Genomic DNA, 20504 nt, shown 5'->3' with positions numbered 1-20504 from the left:
AACACGTGTACACCTGTGGCGGATTCATGTTGATGTATGGCAAAACCAATACAGTATTGTAATTAGCCTCCAATTAAAATAAATAAATTTAAATTAAAAAAATAAAAATAAAAGACTATTGAGTGACTACCTAATGTTCATATATTAGAAAAAATTTAAAACTATTTACTATTTAGAGTCCTTCTGAAGATATTGCAAAATAGTATATAATGATTAAAATACCACTGCTTGACTAGTCTAGTCACTAACACCCTAGAAAGAGAGGAGGCTAAACAATTACAAGGATAAATAAACCTTTGTCACTGACCTCTCTCTAGCTGAAGAGCAAACATATTTATGTGGGAAGAACACAATGTCTTCCCCTTTTAATATGGGTCATGTCCACCTTGGCAAGTTTAGGGCCTCTGAGCTTTTGTTTGGGGAAGTCAAAGAAAATTCAACTGAGAATAAAGTGGAAGAGTGACTCGCCAAGCTATGTGCTTGCACCATTTTCCTTTCCACCTGTGCCTGTGGACAAAGTATACCGCAGAGGGAAGGGACTCCGTACTCGGTCTACTGCAGTTTGGCTTTCTCACTCCCATGTCAATAAATCCACATTGGATAAACTTTTAGGTATTTTTCCTTCTAGTTAAAATAAACTCAATGATTCTTTCTCAGCTCTCCTCTGATTCTCTGAAGTGTTTCCCAAATGCTGTCCTTTGTGAAAGTACTATATCATTGGAATGTAAAATACTCCCTCCACCCCTATCCAGACTGTTGACTTGGGCTGTTCCTCTTTCCTTCTCACTTCCCTGTAGTGGCTCTTCTTAATTTCCCTGTAATATATTTATGGTTCACAGTATTCTAATATTTATATTTCTTTTCTTCATATAATTTCATCTTCATCCATATTTTACTAGTATCACATATTAATAAGTGTTGTTGTTGTTTAGTTGCTAAATCGTGTCTGACTCTTTGTGATCACATGGACTACAGCTCACCAGGCACCCCTGTCCTTCACCATCTCCTGGAGTTTGTTCAAATTCATGTCCATTGAGTCAGTGACACTATCTAACCATCTCATCCTCTGCCGTCCCCTTCTCCTTTGCCTTCAATCTTTCCTAGCATCAAGGTCTTTTCCAATGAGTTGGCTCTTTGCATCAGGTGGCCAAAGTATTGGAACTTTAGCATCAGTCCTTCCAATGAATATCCAGAGTTGATTGCCTTTAGGATTGACTGGTTTGATCTCCTTGCAGTACAAGGGACTCTCAAGAGTCTTCTCCAACACCACAGTTCAAAAGCATCAATTCTTCGGTGCTCAGCCTTTTTTATGGTCTACCTCTCACATATGTACCTGAATACTGGAAAAACCATAGCTTTGACTTGACAGACCTTTGTCGGCAAAGTGATGTCTCTGCTTTTTAATACACCGTGTAGGATTGTCATAACTTTCCTTCCAAAGAGCAAGCATCTTTTAATTTCATGGCTGCAGTCACCATCTGCAGTGATTTAGGAGCCCAAGAAAATAAAGTCAGCCACTGTTTCCATTGTTTCCCTATCTATTTGCTATGAAGTGATGGGATTAGATGCCATTGATCTTAGGTTTTCTTCATGTTAACTAGTGGACTAATAGGCTAATGGACTCGATAGATATCAGATCCTAATCCCTGGAACCTGTAGACATACCTTGTAGATATGATTAAGGTAAAGGTTTTGTGTAGTTTGTGGTAAGTCACTTTAGTCGTGTCCAACTCTTTGCAACCTTATGGACTGTAGTCTACTAGGCTCTTCTGTCCATGGGATTCCCCAGGCAAGAATATTGAAGTTGGTTGCCATTTCCTCCTCCAGTGATCTTACCAACCCAGGGATCGAACTCGTGTCTTCTGCATTGGCAGGCAGGTCCTTTACCACTAGCGCCACCTGGAAAGTCGCATAGAATACTGGTGTGGGTTGCTATTCCCTTCTCCAGGGGATATTTCTGACCCAGGGATTGAACCCAGATCTCCTGAATTACAGGTGGATTCTTTACTGTTTGAGCCACCAGGGAAGCTGCTGCTGCTGCTGCTAAGTCGCTTTAGTCTTGTCTGACTCTATGCCACCCCGAAGACGGCAGCCCACCAGGCTCTGCCGTCCTTGGGATTCTCCAGGCAAGTACACTGGAGTGGGTTGCCATTTCCTTCTCCAATGCATGAAAGTGGAAAGTGAAAGTGAAGTCGCTCAGTAGTGTCTGACTCTTAGCGACACCATGGACTGCAGCCCACCAGGCTCCTCCGTCCATAGGGTTTTCCAGGCAGTGGAGTGGGGTGCCATTGCCTTCTCCGACCAGGGAAGCTAGATGGGGCAATTATCCTGGATTATTCTGTATTATCCAGGAGGGTCCTCAATGACAACACCTGTGTCTTTAAAAGAGAGTGGCGATGGAGATGTGAAACAGCTGGCAGAGAAGAAGACAATGTGTGGCAGAGATTGGAATGATGACATCACAGTACCAGAAGTACCTGCAGCCCCCAGAAGCTGGAAGAAGCAGGAATCAGATTGTCCCTGAGAGCCTCCAGAGGGAGGGAGTGTGGTCTGCCAGCATCGTGACTTTGGTCCAGGGATACTGATTTCGGACTTCTGGCCTCCAGAACTGTGAGAAAGTAAATTTCTATTGTTTTAAACTCCAAGTTAGGGACTTTCCTTGGTGGTCTAGTGTATAATACTTTGTGCTCCCAATGCAGGGGACCTGGGTTCAATCCCTGATCAGGGAACTACGATCCCACATACCATAACTCTGCCTGGGTGCCTCAACCACTGAGACTGTACTCCACAACTAGAGAAGCCCATGTACCACAACAAAGACCCAGCAGAGCCATAAAAAAGATAATAATAATAATAAAGTCAGATGACTGTACAACTCAGTGAATACACTAGAAACTATTGAACTATATTTTTAAAGTGTAAATTCATAGTACCTCAATGATAGCTCAATAAAGCTGTTCTTTAAGATAAATAAATAAACAAACCCCAAGTTAAACAGCAGCCACAGGAAACTAATACAACTAGAAAATCTAAAATGTATGTCTGTAATTATCACTCCCTTTCTGTGCCAAATCTACAAAAACCAAAGACCTCTGGACATCTTTACCAGCTTTCCCATTTAACATTTGAGCAAGCATCTATTAATTTCATGGCTGCAGTCACCATATGTCATTTAATTCTCATTTAATACTCACTCTGACCTGATGAAATATTTTGTTGTCCTCACATTAGAAGAAGGGACCTGAGATACAAAAAATTTAAGTAGCTTGCCCAAGGTTGTAAAGATGTTACAGGCTAGAGCTGGGATTTGGGTCCCAGTGTAGTCTGGCTTCAGACCAGTCACTAAGGGCAGTGCTCTGCAGCCTAAAATTAGCAGATGTCTCAGGCTACTCAGAGCCTGTCCCACATCCATACACCAGTGTCCAGGCTCTCTCAGAATGGATCACTTTAGTTGGATTCAGAAAACCTTTACAGAACCCCTACAGCCTGCTGGGCCCTCTGCACATCCACCTGATCAGAGAAATCTGCTGTTCTCGTTCAAACGCCAAACCATCTGAGGCAAGAACATTTCCCAAATTTCATGCAATTTCAGAGTCAGACGCTATATCCGTGAGGATGATCTGAACCCGATCTGAATTACTGTTGCCTCCTAAAAGCCTCATGTTTACTAGCAAACTCTGTTTGTAGAGTGCTGTTGTTGTTATGTTGGCATGGTCACTTTCACTGTGTTGCTACTGGGTCCCGAGGCAAAGTAGAGATGCTGAAACTGAAAGCATCACTCCCTAGTATTTCTAGAGTTCTACCTTCCTTCCATGCCATGTGGGGTGCATATGGAGGCCCTGGACCCCAGCTGTCTCATATTCCCCTCTGTTCTTCCCTTATAGTTATACTTGCGATGTGGCCAATAAGTACAATCGATCTGCTGGGTGCCAAGTAGTCTACATGTGCTGTCCATCTAATCCTTTTCACAATTCTGCAAGGAAAGTATTATTACTGTCATTTTAGAGATGAGAAATCTCAGGCTTAGGGAGGTGAACTAATTTGTCCAAGCTCACATAGCTTCTTGGTGGCAGGGTAGAGGTAGGATTTAAAGAATCAGACAATTAAAATGACTAAATTAGATTAAAACATTTCTTAACATAACCTAAGTTGCTTCTTCAGGTTGCCTTGAGCAGTGCTGAAGGAGGGGCTGGAGAGAACCAGCTACATGGTTCAGGAAAAGCCCCCCTCAATTCCTCAGGGAGCCAGGTATCATGATTTCTGTCTCTGAGATTGCCTTATGCTGGGCACAAATGACTTTAATAATGATACTGATACAATATTTATGACATTTACATAAGTCTTTCTAGGTTACTGAGTGCATATGTGGGTATTCAGTCATTCAGTTGTGTTCTACTCTTTGTGACCCCCTGGACTGTAATCTACCGGGCTCCTCTGTCCATGGGATTTCCCAGGCAAGTACTAGTGTGGAGTGCCATTTCCTCCTCCGGGGATCTTCCTGACCCAGGGATTGAACCCGTGATTTCTGCATCTCCTGCAATCCAGGTGGATTCTTTACCACTGAGCCACTGGGAAAGCAGGTTACTGAGTACTTTAGCATGAAAGAGCTCTTCTTACAGGTTCGGGAAGGATAGAACTTCTCTTTCTTTTTCAGAATTCTGTGTTGGGATATTCCCTTTGTGAAGTCCCAGAAATTTAAACCTTCTGGGATTTGCTAAGGCATCACAGGTGGTACACGGTGGTAAAAGAATCTGCCTGCCAATGCAGGAGACGAAGGAGATGCAGGTTTGATTTCTGGATCGGGAAGATCCCCTGGAATAGGAAATGGTAACCCATTCCCGTATCCTTGCCTGGAAAATCCCATGGACAGAGGAGCCTGGCAGGCTACAGTCCATGGGGTTGCAAAGAGTTGGACACAACCGAGCATGCATGCAGGTAGTAAGATGGTAATGTTTTTGTAAAATTTGAAAAATGTAGAACACTTTAACCACATCAGTTAAGGCTGTTCTGTCTTTCATATGGAATTCCTCTTCACAACCCTTCATGTTGGGTGGTATCAGATTGACTGTGGACATTTTGGGTATTTGGCTAATGGCAAACTGAAATTAGGATCCTTTTAGTTTGGGTTGAAAGTGAAAGTGAGTGTCACTCAGTCGTGTCCTACTCTTTGTGACTCCATGGGCTGTATAGTCCATGGAATACTCCAGGCCACAATACTGGAGTGGGTAGCCTTTCCCTTCTCCAGCAGATCTTCCCGACCTGAGAATCAAACCAGGGTCTCCTGCATTGCAGGAGGATTCTTTACCAACTGAGCTATCAGGGAAGTCCAAGTCTGGGTTGGGTGGGATATATGTACGTGGGTTGCAGTCACTTCTAGGTATAGCTAAGTTCTGCTACCTGTTCTCACCCAGGAACACTGGCTGAAATGCTCTCACTGCCCACTCATTTGTGGTCATGGAATGAAGACACTGGGTTAGAGATTGAAATGTGATCTGAGTGTGTCCTTCCAGTTCCACAATTATGTGATATAGAGAATAAACAAGGTTTGAAATGTTCAGTGCCAGAAGCCCATTTAGGGAAAGTTCTTCAAATTATCCTATGTGAAAAACTATAGACAAAGGTTTCGGGTCTCATGGATGTGGTTAACTCAGAAGTTCTCTCTTATCAGGAGATTCATGAGGGAGCAATCATAGTAGGCAACAAAAAAAAGAAAAAGAAAACCAATAAAAATACCAATATACTATAGGGTGTATCAGTAAGGCAATTAAAACATTATTTTTACAGATTTTACTTGTTTATGGATTTTATTTAGTGATGTTTGTCATTTTTTTTAAAAAAAAGTTATTTTATTTTGGATGCACTGGGTTTTTGTTGCTGTATGAGGGCTTTCTCTAGCTGCAGTGAGCAGGGGCTTCTCTCTAGTTGCAGCACATGGGCTTCTCATTGTGGTGGCTTCTTTTGTTGTGGAGCACAGTCTTCAGGTTCATGGGCTTCAGTATTTGTGTTGCACAGGCTAAGTTGACCCACAACATGTGGGATCTTCCTGGACCAGGGATTGAACCCATGTCCTCTGAATTGGCAGGCAGATTCTCTACCACTGGACCACCAGGGAAGTCCCTTGTTGGCTTTTTAAGTGTACAATTTGTGGTGATTTATTTTTATTATTCTGACTAGTCACATTTGTATTTATTATTTTACGCTCTTTCTATTACATGGAAAAGGGCTCCTGTAAGTGTATAAACTTCAGCTCTCAGAGATCCTGTATCTGCCTCTGTCATTGTGACCTTTAAACATGCACTAACTAATCAGACCCTTCATGAATGATTGATGGCAGAAGAAAGGTAAAAGAATCCAGACCTATGGGCTGCCAGGGGAGAGGTCTTGGAACTGACCTGGGACAGAGGCTCTCTGCCTCTGGTGTGAGTGATCTGGCCCCACACTCTGCCTGGCCCCCATGCCTTACCTACACTATGACTTTTTTTTTTTCCAGCAAGGCCAATCTAATGAACAAGCAGCTGTCATCACTTCAGAGCCTTCCCCCACCTGCTATCATGTCTCTTCTCTACCTCCTACAAGGCCTAAAATTTCAGAATTATAGGCACATTCCTTTGGGTTCAGAGAGCTTTTTAGTTTTCAAGCAAATGTTCTTAAAATCAGTTTCATCGTATGACAGTATTAAGTATCCCTTAGTCATGAGGCTTAGGAGATGCAGACTTAGCAATTTTTGAATATCTACTATGTATCAGGCCTTATTTTGTGCACTATATCATGTCTGATCTCAGTCCACCCTCCAACAGAAGATGCTTAGAAGGGCCACCAAATACTGGCTGAAGAAGATTCCACAGAAATTAAGACACAAAAAGGCTTAAATTGTAAATTAGGAGACAAGGGCTTAAAAAATTTCAGGCATTTCACAATCATGCCTTGATCCAGCCCTGCTTTTTATTATTTTTCCCTAACTTCCATAAAATGCTTATTACTACTTTTCCCAATCACAGAGGGCAGGGCAGAATATGCTCTACACTATGCAGGATACAAAAAAAAAAAAAAAAAATAACCCTAGGCAATGAAAGTATGTTCACTTAGTATAAGGAACATAATTGAAAATAAAAGCTAAATGACACCTGGATTTCAGCAGAAATCAGTTATCAAGGGAGAAAGGGTTTTCAAGACAACGAGAACCAGACAGTTAAACATTAGCTTGCATGGTTTGAAGTGTTTAGGTTTTGCAATGGTGTGGTTTGGAAGCTCTCCAGCAGAAAAACTATTTTCTTTTAAGAGGAGAGTTCTCTGTAATATTTTCTTTGCTGAAATGATGTGATCCTTAGTGACGTCTTATATGACCCAAACTTTAAATGAGTCCATTATTTAGTCGACCTCATTCTTACTAGGTTTTTACAGGTCAGCAATGAACTATCAACAGCTTCCTGATAATTAATCCTACTTACTCAAAGAACTGTTAGTCTGCTGTTCTTATCTATGCTAAAAGGAAGACTGTTAAAGGCACCAGACTTCCTCAGTGAATAATACAAACCAAACTGAAATCCTGCAGAAAAGGCCAACATTATAAGGTCTGAGAATGAAAAACCAGATTGAAAATGATGATGCTACCTTGTTCTCAAGTGCCTTATTTTCTGAAATTCTGTGGTTCGTCTGGCATAGGAATGGCTTTATAGCAGAGTCGGCAGCACAACTAGTAGGGCTGGGAGAGGCTCTCTGGGTGGCTTTATCAAAATGTATGGACATTCAGCACATGCAGTTAGTTACCTGGGTGGTCCAGTTTGAGAAGCAACAGGGCAGGCATCCCAAGTAGCAACTTGTCAAGTTCCCAGTGGAAGTTAATTTCCTACAATTAGAGACTCATTCCTTTGACTACAAATTCTTTAAGAGTCTACTATTAGAATACTACTACAGTCTTTGGTTGTCCCCTACCCCAAAGCCATGACAAGCGTCTGATAGAAGGAGGGGAGAGAGGCAGATTTTCACAACTGATGCAGAGGATCCCAGGAAGAAGAAAGGTGATGGAATAGTAAGCTTGCTATGGCAGAGGAAGTAGGGAGTTAAAGCTGCTCTCATCTAGCAATTTGTAAGTAGGTCGTTGGAACATATGGGTCTTAACATGTTCCTAGATTGTGGGTGTGTGTATGTGTGCATGTAAAATGAAAAGGCTCACTATTAGATTCTGCCTCTCGTCAGCACAGTACAGCAAAGTTCCTCAGGCAAGGGCATGATTTATAATTAAAGGATTTCTGCATTTGCTAATTGCCCATGGCATGTACCCTTTCTTTCCAAGGCAAGCTTCTGAATTTCAATGATAATTTATTATAAATCTATTTCTCATCAGGTCAGAGACTACCCCAAAGAGCAGATTAAATTCAAGCTGCTCAAGCAGATATGGATAGAGAGACTCGTTTAGATGACCTTCTCTAAGAGAGGTCATTATATCCTATATTAGGCAAAATGAAACATAAACATGTCATTTGACCCAAGGCACAATACATTTTTTATCACTCACTATGGTGAAGTGGAGGAGGGCCTGGCAACCTGGAGGAGGGCATGGCAACCTGCTTCAGTATTCCTGCCTGGAGAATCCCCATGGACAGAGAAGCCTGGCAGGCTACAGTTCATGAGGTCGTAAAAAGTCGGACATGACTGAGTGACTAAATACAAGGTGATAATGCAAGTTTTTGAATATTTAGTTGTAGGGTGGTGACTTTTGTACATTAAACCAAATGAAGGTCAGATTGCATTGTCAAGAAGCTCAACAAAACTAGTATCATCACCTCAGAAGAGCAAAGAAAGTCTCAGAAGAAATGAAGACTAAATAGACACAGAATTTAATATTTCCTTCCCTTCATGCTACTTTTTTGGTAGCTATTCTGAACCCATTTATAAATGCCATCAATGGTGATCCTTCAATGGAGAGATCCATCGATGATATAGAAAAGCAATGCCTAGCTGAAAGGTAAGAGAAAGACCTACTGGTGACCATTAGGTTATGCTCTAATTCTTCTTAAAAGAAGTCTTTTAAAAAATGGCTGGTTATCTGTCATTTTCCTATATCTATGATACAATCCTATTAAATTATCATTCTGTACAAGCTACTATAAATAATTTCTTGAAGAATGGAATATAAATAAAGGAATGCAATGTTGTTGTTGTTTAGTCGCTAAGTCATGCCTGACTCTTTGCAACACTGTGGACTGTAGCCCACCAGGCTCCTCTGTCTACGGGATTCCCCAGGCAAGAATCCTGGAGTGAGTTGCCATTTCCTGCTCCAGGGGATCTTTCTGACCCAGGGATTGAACCTCTGTCTCCTGCATTGGCAGGTGGATTCTTTACCACTGAGCCACCTGGGAAGCCCATAGGGATGCAATACTTAAAATATGTAACAGAATGCTCTCCTGTCTCTTTCTGTCCTTTCTAAGTTGATCTCTTCCATCTCTATATATTTGAGGACATTTTTACGATGAAGACTCCTCTTTTGGCTGCATCTACTAGTCCCTTGGACTGCAAGGAGATCCAACCAGTCCATTCTAAAGGAGATCAGTCCTGGGTGTTCTTTGGAAGGAATGATGCTAAAGCTGAAACTCCAGTACTTTGGCCACCTCATGCAAAGAGTTGACTCATTGGAAAAGACTCTGATGCTGAGAGGGGTTGCAGGCAGGAGGAGAAGGGGACAACAGAGGATGAGATGGCTGGATGGCATCACCTCAAGTGACGTGAGTTTGAGTGAACTCTGGGAGTTGGTGATGGACAGGGAGGCCTGGTGTGCTGCAATTCATGGCATTGCAAAGAGTCAGATACAACTGAGTGACTGAACTGAACTGAACTGTCACCATCTTGGTATTGACCAGGGGTTTCTTGGATCACTATTGTTGTTTAGTCATTAAGTAGTGTCTGACTCTTTTGCAGCCCCATGGTCTGTAGCTCACAGGGCTCCTCTGTCCATAGAAATATCCAGGCAAGAGTACTGGAGTGGGCTACCATTTCCTTCCCCAGGGGATCTTCTCAACCCAGGAATTGAAACCATGTCTCTTGCATTGCAAGTGGATTCTTTACCACTGGGCCACCATAGAAGCCCCTTAGATCACCATTCATAGTGATAAACCCACTTCATGGTACAATCCACTACTTGTGCATCTATAGGAATATGCATAAGAAACTGAGAGAAAATATCGTGAAGTGATAAGATGGCCTCTGATATTTTCTATTGCACATTGTTCTATTTCACTGATATTGCTGTTCAACACCACCAAAATGATTGCGTGACCCATAGTTTGAGAGCAATTGTTGAAACTAGCATCACCATTTGCCCAGATCTATGCAGCAGCCTATTAGTTGGCTTTCCTTTTTCTATATTTACTTCTTTGATTCCCTATTCCATAGAGCAGTGAGGAGACTCTCAAAAGATAAACCAGAACATATATAACTCCCCTGCACAACCCCTTCAGTGGCTTCTTGCCTTCATAGCAAAGTTCAAACTATTCACCGTGGCCTTGACGTGATAGAGCCCTTGACCTTCTCCAGCCTTATCTTATGACCTCTCTTCTTCCTCAATATATTCTGGCCCTCCATAACTTGTGTCTGTACCTCCAGGACACCAGATTCTTGCTGCCTGTGTATAAGCCATTCCAGCTGCCAGGAACACTCATTCCCCAACTTCTCATGGCTAGCCATTGCTTATCCTTTAATTCTTGACTTAATTATTTTCTCTACAGAGAGCCCTTTCTTTACCACCTTTGTTGGAATCAATCACTCCTTCTTCTTATCTATTTCAGCCTATTGTTTGAACATGTACCACATTAGAAAAATCAGGAAAAAAAAATATGGCAGCTAAAACACTCTGATTAACACATAGGATGGGGTGGTGGGAGGAGGACCCAGAGAAGAAAATTGCACAGCATTTGGGGGCTGGTTCACATCATCCTAGGATCAAGAGCTTGGAGTTTGGAAATGTGATTTTATGTGAAGCATCTTGACTTTTAATTTTAGTTTAGTACTGAATCACATTAATTTTGAAAAAGCTACATGTCTCTATTGTACCAGAAGAATGAAGGAAAGAAAGGGTGTAGTTATACGCAGGCCAACAATTTAAAGAGAAGCTGTCAGGTCACAGAATTGGTGATGACAGAGGAAATCAAAGTGACAGATTGAACAGAAAGACAGTGTTTAGGTAAATGGGTCAGAGGCTGCTGCTAGAACCAGCTTCTGCCAGCTGGCTGTTCTTGAGATTTCTTCTTGGCTCAGAACTTAATTCAAGGGTTTCATGTTGTGTTTTAATAAGGAAGATGTTTCCATCCTTGAAACATCTCTTCCCTAACTTTGGAGATCCTTCCTGTTACAGAGATCACAGGTAACCTGCCAGTTTAGTACATTGGCAGTCCTGTTGAAGAGGCACTGTTAACTTAGTCCTTTTGAAGACAAAAGGAGAAGGGGGTGGCAGAGGATGAGATGGTTAGGTGGCATCACTGACTCAATAGACATGAATTTGAGAAAACTCTGGGAGGGAGTGGAGGACAGATGATCCTGGTATGCTACAGTCTGTGTGGTTGCAGAGAGTCAGACATGACTGAGCGACTGAACAACAACAACAAAACTTAGTCCCAGGGTCTAACAGTCCCCGTCTCTAACCCAGCAGTTCCAGATGTACAAGCAGATTTTGTACATGGGGTCACCCCTCACCAGCAACCAGCTGGAGGATGGATATACCTGTTTAGGAGTCCAGGAGACAGTTGGAATCAGATACATTTAACTGGGCCTCAAGGTAGATGTCCTGAGAGAGAATTCCCTGAAGCCAGAGACTGGGAGCATCATCTGAACCTCCCAGGGCCTGATGCCCAGGAGAGCACCACAAGTCTCCTGGCCCCTCCCTCTGCCATCACAGGCTTCTGCTCCTAAGCATTAGGTCCTATCCAGCTCCTGTGGAAGAGTTAGTCTGCAAAGTACCAGGCATGCTCTGAGAAACATCATCATGCATTTTCTCATCTCATCTCATGTTGCCCAGTCTACCCTTCCAGTTTGGCCTGCCATTATACTCTCACATTTATTTGTTTCCAGCTCAGCACTGGGGGATTGTCATAGATTTCTCCAAATCTATGACATAAATGTATATGTGCTGCGGGTGTCATATCTTTCTAGGCCCCTATAATTCCTCAACAGGAATTTATGTTAACTCTTTTACTCCTCCTTGCACCCTCTGAGGTTCAGCCTTGGATAGAGTTTACCAAGGTGGTCAGTGGTACTTCTAGTTGCTAAGTCATATCTGACTCTTGCAACTGCCATGGACTGCAGCCTGTCAGGCTTCCCTGTCTGTGGGATTTCCCAGGCAAGAATACTGGAGTGGGTTGTCATTTCTTTCTTCAGAGGATCTTCCCAACCCAGGGATCAAACCCACATTTCCTGCATTGCTGGCTGATTCTTTCCTGCTGAACCATCAGGGAAGCTCATGGCCACATCAAATGAAGCACGGGCTGCTTTTGAAGGGACTAATTGTTTTTGAGAGTTCTCATTTAAAAAAAAAAAAATCTGTGTTGAGAACAAGGAAAAATATCCATCCCCAGGGTTCCTGCATCTGACCCTCAACCTCCTGATTAAATCACTTCATTTTAGAATAAAGCACTTGGCTATTTCCATATCAGCCACTGACTTTTCCCAAGGAATGAATAATAAGGAAGATGTGACATTAACTAAGGCAGCCTTGCCGTAAGGTTAAAGGAACACAGACAGCTGATCTCCAGGATCTCTGGACCTTTGGAACAAATGCCATTTCTCCCTAGGGCCAAGATGCTTTGAATTAAAATTTATTAAAAACAAAATGAACTGGCTATTTTTGGACTAGAATTTGACCTATTACCTAAATCCAGATTGAAAATGCTTTGTGAAGTTCTGTTGTAAGAGCAGCCATTTCTTTTTGTTTCTTCCTCTCTCTTTCATTCTTTCTTTTTCCTTTTATTATATATAATATCCTAAGTGAACAATGCAAAGAAATAGAGGAAAACAATAGAATTGGAAAGACTAGAGGTCTCTTCAAGAAAATTAGAGATACCAAGGGAACATTTCATGCAAAGATGGGCACAATAAAGGACAGAAATGGTATGGACTTAACAGAAGCAGAAGATATTAAGAAGAGGTGGCAAGAATACATTGAAGAACTGTAAGAAAAATGATCTTAATGACCCAGATAACCACGATGGTGTGGTTACTCACCTAGAGCCAGACATCTTGGAGTGAAAAGTCAAGTGGGCCTTAGGAAGCATTACTACGAACAAAGCTAGTGGTGGTGATGGAATTCCAGTTGAGCTATTTCAAATCCTAAAAGATGATGCTGTGAAAGTGCTGCACTCAATATGCCAGCAAATTTGGAAAACTCAGCAGTGTTCACAGGACTGGAAAAGGTCAGTTTTCATTATAGTCCCAAAGAAGGGCAATGCCAAAGAATGTTCAAACTACTGCACAATTGCGCTCATTTCACATGCTAGCAAAGTAATGCTCAAAATTCTCTAAGCTAGGCTTCAATAGTATGTGAACCGAGAACTTCTAGATGTTCAAGCTGGATTTAGGAAAGGCAGAGGAACCAGATGTCAAATTGCCAACATTTGTTGGATTATAGAAAAAGCAAAAGAATTCCAGAAAAACATCTACTTCTGCTTCATTGACTACATTAAAGCCTTTGACTGTGTGGATCACAATAAACTGTGGAAAATTCTTAAAGATATGAAAATACCAGACCACCTTACCTACTTCCTGAGAAACTTGTATGCAGGTCAAGAAGCAACAGTTAGAACCAGACATGGAACAACAGACTGGATCAAAACTGAGAAAAGGAATACGTCAAGGCTGTATATTGTCACTCTGCTTATTTAACTTATATACAGAGTACATCAAACAAAATCCTGGGCTGCATGAAGAACAAGCTGGAATTAAGATTAGCGGGAGAAATATCAATAACCTGAGATATGCACATGACACCACCCTTATGGCACACAGTGAAAAGGAACTGATGAGCCTCTTGATGAAAGTGAAAGAGGAGAGTGAAAAAGCTGGCTTAAAACTGAATATTCAAAAAAATGAAGATAATTGCATCTGGTCCCATCACTTCATGGCAAATAGATGGGGAAGCAATGCAAACAGTGACAGACTTTATTTTCTTGCACTCCAAAATCACTGGACATGTTGACTGCAACTATGAAATTAAAAGATGCTTGCTCCTTGGAAGAAAAGCTATAAGAAATTTAGACAGCATATTAAATAGCAGAGACATTACTTTGCCAACAAAGGTCTGTCTAGTCAAAGCTATGGTTTTTCCAGTAGTCATATATGGATGTGATACTTGGACCATAAAGGAGGCTGAGCACTGAAGAAATCATGTTTTTGAACTGTGGCGTTGGAGAAGACTCTTGAGAGTTCCTTGGACTGCAAGGAGATCCAACTAGTCAATCCTGAAGGAAATCAGTCCTGAATGTTCATTGGAGGGACTGATGCTGAAGCTGAAGTTCTAATACTTTGGCCACCTGATGCAAAGAACTGACTAATTATAAAAGACCCTGATGCTGTGAAAGATTGAAGGCAGGAGGAGAAGGGGATGACAGAGGAAGAGATGGTTGGATGGCATCACCAACTCAATGGACATGAGTTTGAGCAAGCTCCAGGAGATGATGAAGGACAAGGAAGCCTGGCATGCTGCAGTCCATGGGGTCACAAAGAGTCAGACATGACTGAGTTGCTGAACAACAATATGTAATATCTTATTCTCAAATAATGTAACAAATACGAAACATAGGAAACCTCTGGGAATTCAACAGAATTTTTGTAATTATGGGGATGATCCACTGACAGAGCAGTAACAAAAAACAGACTTCAACTGACAAGAACTGTCTGCAGAGGATGATCAAGTCAGAAATTTGATTGTTTCATATGTTTGAATAACATAATCTGACACAGATGCTGAACCAACTTATGCTATAATGATATCATATTTGATATTTTCTACTTAGTTGTACTCAAAGTTCAATTTCTCAGTGCTATTATATACAGTAAAATATGTTGTAGGTATTTATTAGCCAAAACTGGATTTAAGAAAACAAAGAGGAATTAGCCCCAAATGAGAGCAAATTAGACGAAGGCCAAAGATGAACAGAACCTTATGGATAGCTATAAAGTCACAGCAAGAGACTAAAACTGGGGATCCCTGTATTTAAGAAGACTACTGTGCTCTTTAGTGAGATACCACATTTTCCCACAGGCTTTGGGAGAATAACATTTCAATTTTTCAGACCTGATATTTGTGGTCAGTGCTTCAACTAGGTGTACAAGAGCCTTTAAATGGGAGAGTATGGTGATATCTCTATGGGTTTGTGAATATTGAACTTCTGAGTCCCCTATATTTCATTTTTGCAATAACTTCACAATGGCCAACAGATGATACGATATATAGCTATCAGAGAAAAATGAACTGAAGGCATAATTAGAATCTTGTATGGTAGAAGGATGACCATTTTAGATTGTTGAAGTACATTTACATTTTAGATCACTGAAGAACTAAACAGATTTAAAATACACTGTCCCTTTTTCCTCATAAGCATATTCATATTTTAAGACCACATACTTTTAAAAATGTGAGCTATATAGTCACTATAGTTAAATGTCCTAAGAAAATAATAAGGATAAAAGTTTTTATTGAAAAACTTACTACTATAAAATTTGAATAAGTAGTAACATAACATCCTCATACAATTAAAAGTAATATTTCAAATTTTATGGCTTGTGTATGAAAGCACAATTTGAAATCTAAAGCTGATTATACTTCATAAATTATTTGATTTGAAAACAGAACAGTGCTGGAAACTTCTGAAGTATTCCCAGAAGCATTCAAAAATAAACTAGAGAAAAGTTAAATCGACAAAAAGAAAAACAAAACCCTCATTAATCGTACATAATCAGGGCTTCAGAAAAATGAGTCAACAGATGATCATAAAATTGGAATCTATTTCATAATGGCATTGACAGTTATTAAAAGCTTATTAAAAGTTTAAAGCTTAGCATATTCCAAATGAAAACGTTATCTTCCTAAATAAAGAACTTTTACTAGACACACAGAACTTATTTAGGTTATTTAATCTAGGTTATTTGCCAGGTTTTTAGGTAACCATAGTGATCAGACCTAAAGGATTTACAAAAGGTTAATAACAGCCGATAGCACTAGATTGATTCAATAGCCATTTATCTGTATTAATGAATAGGGAATGAGAACAGATGTGTGAAAGAATCAACATCTAGAGAAAAAATTAGGGGAGATACAAGTACATGTGTATACCCACAGGTTCACATCCCACTGTGCTATTGTTACCAAACCCCCTCTGCAACACACACACACACACTTGAAATCCAGGGATTGCTCACTGCACGGGGATTTAAGAGGAGACGAAGGCTCAGACTACCCAGGTTTTACTGCAGCTTAAAGTGCATTTTGCAAAGCCTCTGGTTAATTTGATCAATACAGACATTCAAAATCAATAATGCAAGTTCCAGAGTAAATGTTTTGATCAAATTGATCGTTAATTAAATTTAGAAGACAACTAAAATTTCCATTGTGCTCTATTAAACACAAGAAGTTTAACCAGACATCTGGCTGTTTAATATCATGTAGATAAAATATCTAAATAATTAGCTTGTTTTTCAATTTTTTGTTCCAAATGTTTGCTATCTTTAGACACAAAGTGGATTAAGAATTAGTCATGATAATTCAATTTCTTTGATTTATGAAGAAGGTGTGACTCAAAATAATGACATACCCAATATGCAAAGGGTAATTATTTTTCATGTCAGAAATATTTAAAAGGCATTTAAAAGGCATCTCACTTCTTCTAGGGTTATAACATACAAAATAGAAAACACTGCAGTGTACAATAATACAGAATTATAATGTTACAGGAAAGTTTAAAATGAAATATGACTATTCTTATATTTTTATGATTATTCATTTTATTTTTTAAACAATGAACTAAAAATATAGATGTGTTACTTTGGTCATGAAATGGACTAACCTTGCAGGAGTATCCGTTGCTCCAGAGTTCAAAGTGCCTGTGTCATGTACATGCCCGTGACCGCTGACTTTCTCAATAGGTCCTGTAATCCAATGAAGGACAGAGGTAATGTTCCAAGACATGTCAGGAGTCGGAAACTAGAGTAAACTAGACAAGTCACAAGTGCTCACAAGGGGAATCTATTTTTAACACACAGCAAAGTCACATATTTCTGGTCAGTGCAAGTATGTTGAATTACTGCTCACAGAGATCGCACATTGAGTAGATGGAGAGAGTAAGGTTGCCAAATTAGTGCCAATGGAGAGCAAAATAAATAACTTCAGAATCTTAATGGAAACTAGGGAGTGGTTGTGGGACGAATTATCTCAGGTGCCATTATTTTTTTTCTGTTTTAATACTGTAAAATGACTTTCTGATAGGAAGAACACATGTACACCCATGGCTGATTCATGTGAATGTATGGCAAAAACCATCACAATATTGTAAAGTAATTAGCCTCCAGTTAAAATGCTGCTGTTAAGTCGCTTCAGTCATGTCCGACTCTGTGCGATCCCAGAGACGGCAGCCCACCAGGCTCCCCCGTCCCTGGGATTCTCCAGGCAAGAACACTGGAGTGGGTTGCCATTGCCTTCTCCAATGCAGGAAAGTGAAAAGTGAAAGTGAAGTCGCTCAGTCGTATCCGACTCTTCGAGACCCCATGGACTGCAGCCTACCAGGCTCCTCTGTCCATGGGATTTTCTAGGCAAGAGTACTGGAGTAGGGTGCCATTGCCTAAAATAAATTAAAAAAAAAAAAAAAAGAATGTCACTTCTTTTATGCTAAACAATGACCTTACTGAGTAACTACAAATTTCAAAACCTGGAGGGCAGTTCAATTGCCCTTTGGAGATATCTTATCTAAACTGTGGGTACTTAATTATGTGTTAGCATGAACTCCCTTTTAACGTCCAGGACTCTGGCTGGAGATGTGGCTTCTCAGAAATCGATCTCCAGTCAGAAGCTTCCATGGTTCAAATAGTAATAACTTTGATAGCTCTTATTTTCTAGCCCCTATACTATCTCAAGTAATGATTCTTTTGTTTTTTTTTTAAAGAAAGTTAAACTTGAATCTTTTATTCCATATTGCTAAAATATATCCAAATGTCTTAGTGCTTAGAGTCTGCAGCTAGTTTTCCCATTCACATTTTACTTAAGGAGCCAGCATTTTCAAGGTGGTGAAATTTATCTTCCTGGAGTCTGGTTTGAACAGTTTTTAAGAAGCCTGTCTATAAAAATGTTCATCACCCTAGTAGCTTTCGGGGAAAAAACCTTCATTATAAATATTATTTGTTGTATTACTATCTGTTGTGTTCAGTTTCTCAGACTTTCTAAGACTCAGAAATGTGCTTTTTGGTTGCTTACAATTTTCCATAGTAATTTCTCCCAAACATCAGGATAGCATTAATTGTACTATTTTATTTCCCTCCCCATTCCACCCCTCTAGGTTGATACAGAACCCGTTTGAGTTCCCTGAATCATACAGCAAATTCCCCATTGGCTATCTATTTAATTGTACTGTTTATTTCTTTCTTTGCAGCAGATAATTTTGAGGTAAGGAAGGAAATTAAGAGGAAAAGATTTTAACAAAGAAAGTTATGGTAGAAATGTTTAAAAAATTCTTTTAAACAAGGAGGTATATGCATTACTGAATCAGTGTATGGTCTAAGCATGTGAGCAAATATACTTTTTGTAGCTGCTATAAATTCACATGGTAATTACACAATTTCTGAATTTGGCATATCAAAATGGTGCTGGTAAAATGGATATACACCATGTTTAATTATGTCCAAAATGTTGAAAGGTCATATAAATTAATGATCAGTGACCAATATGTCAATATATATGTACAAAGTAAGAGTTGGCTAAAAATATATCAGAATGAGCTGATATACCCACAGAAGACAGTTTTCTTTTTTTTTTTTTTTTCCTCTCTCTCTCTTTTCACAAGATACATGAATATTTTGGCCAAATTCCTTTTAGAAAATAATTCATTATATAATGAATTAGAAAATAATTCATTATATTCATTATATAATGAATTAGAAATAGAATATAATGAATTCATTATATTCATTACATAATGAATTAGTATATAATTCATTATATTCCCGCCTTGTACCTTTCTCAAAGCTTTATAAGCACCACAGGTAAACATCCACATTTTCTTCAGAGAAGTTAAACATTCTTCTAGTACAAACTTGCAGAAGGAAAAACTTGCAATATAAATATGACTTTGGGGGAAAAGCAGTTTACTTATTCATATTTGGTAGGTTTTGAAAATACACGTGTATTTCTAGTTTACATTTTGCCAAATGAATGTGACTTTTGAATGTCTCTTTTGTTTGGAGAAAAGAAAACAGTCTGGTCCATGGGACTTGCAACATTGAAACAGCAAGCGTTTCACCAAGATGTCAAAACAGGAAGAACTTCTGGCATAATCAGCACTGATAGTAGCACAAGAAAACACTGGCTTGTCTTTCTGATGAAGAACTCTATTAAAGGATGATCTGCATTGAGTTTGATTTTAAGATTGATGACATAGGACTGTGTTGCTTGCATATTGAATTTCCAAAGCTCAGTGATCTCTGCCTATGCAAAGAACTGTTTTTATGTGGTCATATACGTCAAATAAATACTCTTAAATATAACCTTAGGAAATGACACTTAGGAGATGCTCAACAGTTTTTGTAAGATGTTCACAGGTGAGAATGTAGTCCATACAAACAACGCTCTTTGTGGCTAGAGGTTCCCTTCAAACTGAACAATTTGTTACTGATCACTGAAATACACTCACAGATATTTGAATGTATGAAAGATTAAACCATGTGGTCCCGAGAAAGGGATGCTGGTCCATGACTGAAAGCAACTGAGTCTTACTTTAACTTTTCCAGAATTAGAGATGTAAACCTGCGAAAAATCACTTAGAATTTCTTGCACTGCACATCGGCCAGAATAATTTTGAAGATAAAATGAAATAAAACAGGAAAAAAGTGTTGAAAAGTTTAAACTATAGAAGTTAATCTGTTGATTGCTAACAACCATATAGGTAGTAAGATGCTGGGCTGTTATTCTCAAGACTAGAAGCTATATGATTTAGGATGTCTCTGGCCTTTGATAGGCCTTAAATAAACCTTTGTTTCCCTGAAGAAACATGAGGAGAGTCATTTCACAAGCAGCATTCCCTGGGGAAACAGGTAATGTATTGACTAATTTCCCAGGAGTTTTAATTTTTACATGAAGCCCTTTGACTGGCTGCTGTTCTACTAATAATTACTGGATGACAGAAAGCTCTCGTTTGCCCTGCAATGCGGACTTCTGTGCGGACATGGCTGGAGAAGGACGCCTGTCTGTCCTGCATGGCCTCAGGAACCACTCTGCCCTAGGAAGGCGGTAAATGGCAAGGGTGTGGGGAGTGGCCCCA

The 20504-nt window shown here is 39.9% G+C and overlaps 2 long non-coding RNA genes across 2 annotated transcripts in view; one reads left to right on the top strand and one right to left on the bottom strand.

Moving 5' to 3' along the window:
* LOC107132757 (uncharacterized) overlaps positions 1-17710 on the bottom strand; it is a 254276-nt gene extending 236566 nt beyond the window's left edge. Inside the window, exon 1 of the long non-coding RNA XR_009495973.1 lies at positions 17046-17710. This is a non-coding gene — a long non-coding RNA (uncharacterized lncRNA). The remainder of the gene's footprint in view (positions 1-17045) is intronic.
* LOC132346205 (uncharacterized) lies at positions 2289-19599 on the top strand. Its single transcript, XR_009495974.1, has 2 exons — positions 2289-2618; positions 19432-19599. It is a non-coding gene; the product is annotated as an uncharacterized lncRNA (long non-coding RNA).
* The last annotated feature ends 905 nt before the right edge of the window (positions 19600-20504 follow it).

The sequence above is a fragment of the Bos taurus genome, chromosome 9 (genome assembly GCF_002263795.3).
Source record: "Bos taurus isolate L1 Dominette 01449 registration number 42190680 breed Hereford chromosome 9, ARS-UCD2.0, whole genome shotgun sequence".
Classification (NCBI taxonomy): domain Eukaryota; kingdom Metazoa; phylum Chordata; class Mammalia; order Artiodactyla; family Bovidae; genus Bos; species Bos taurus.
This window is presented reverse-complemented; position numbering and strand designations above follow the sequence as displayed.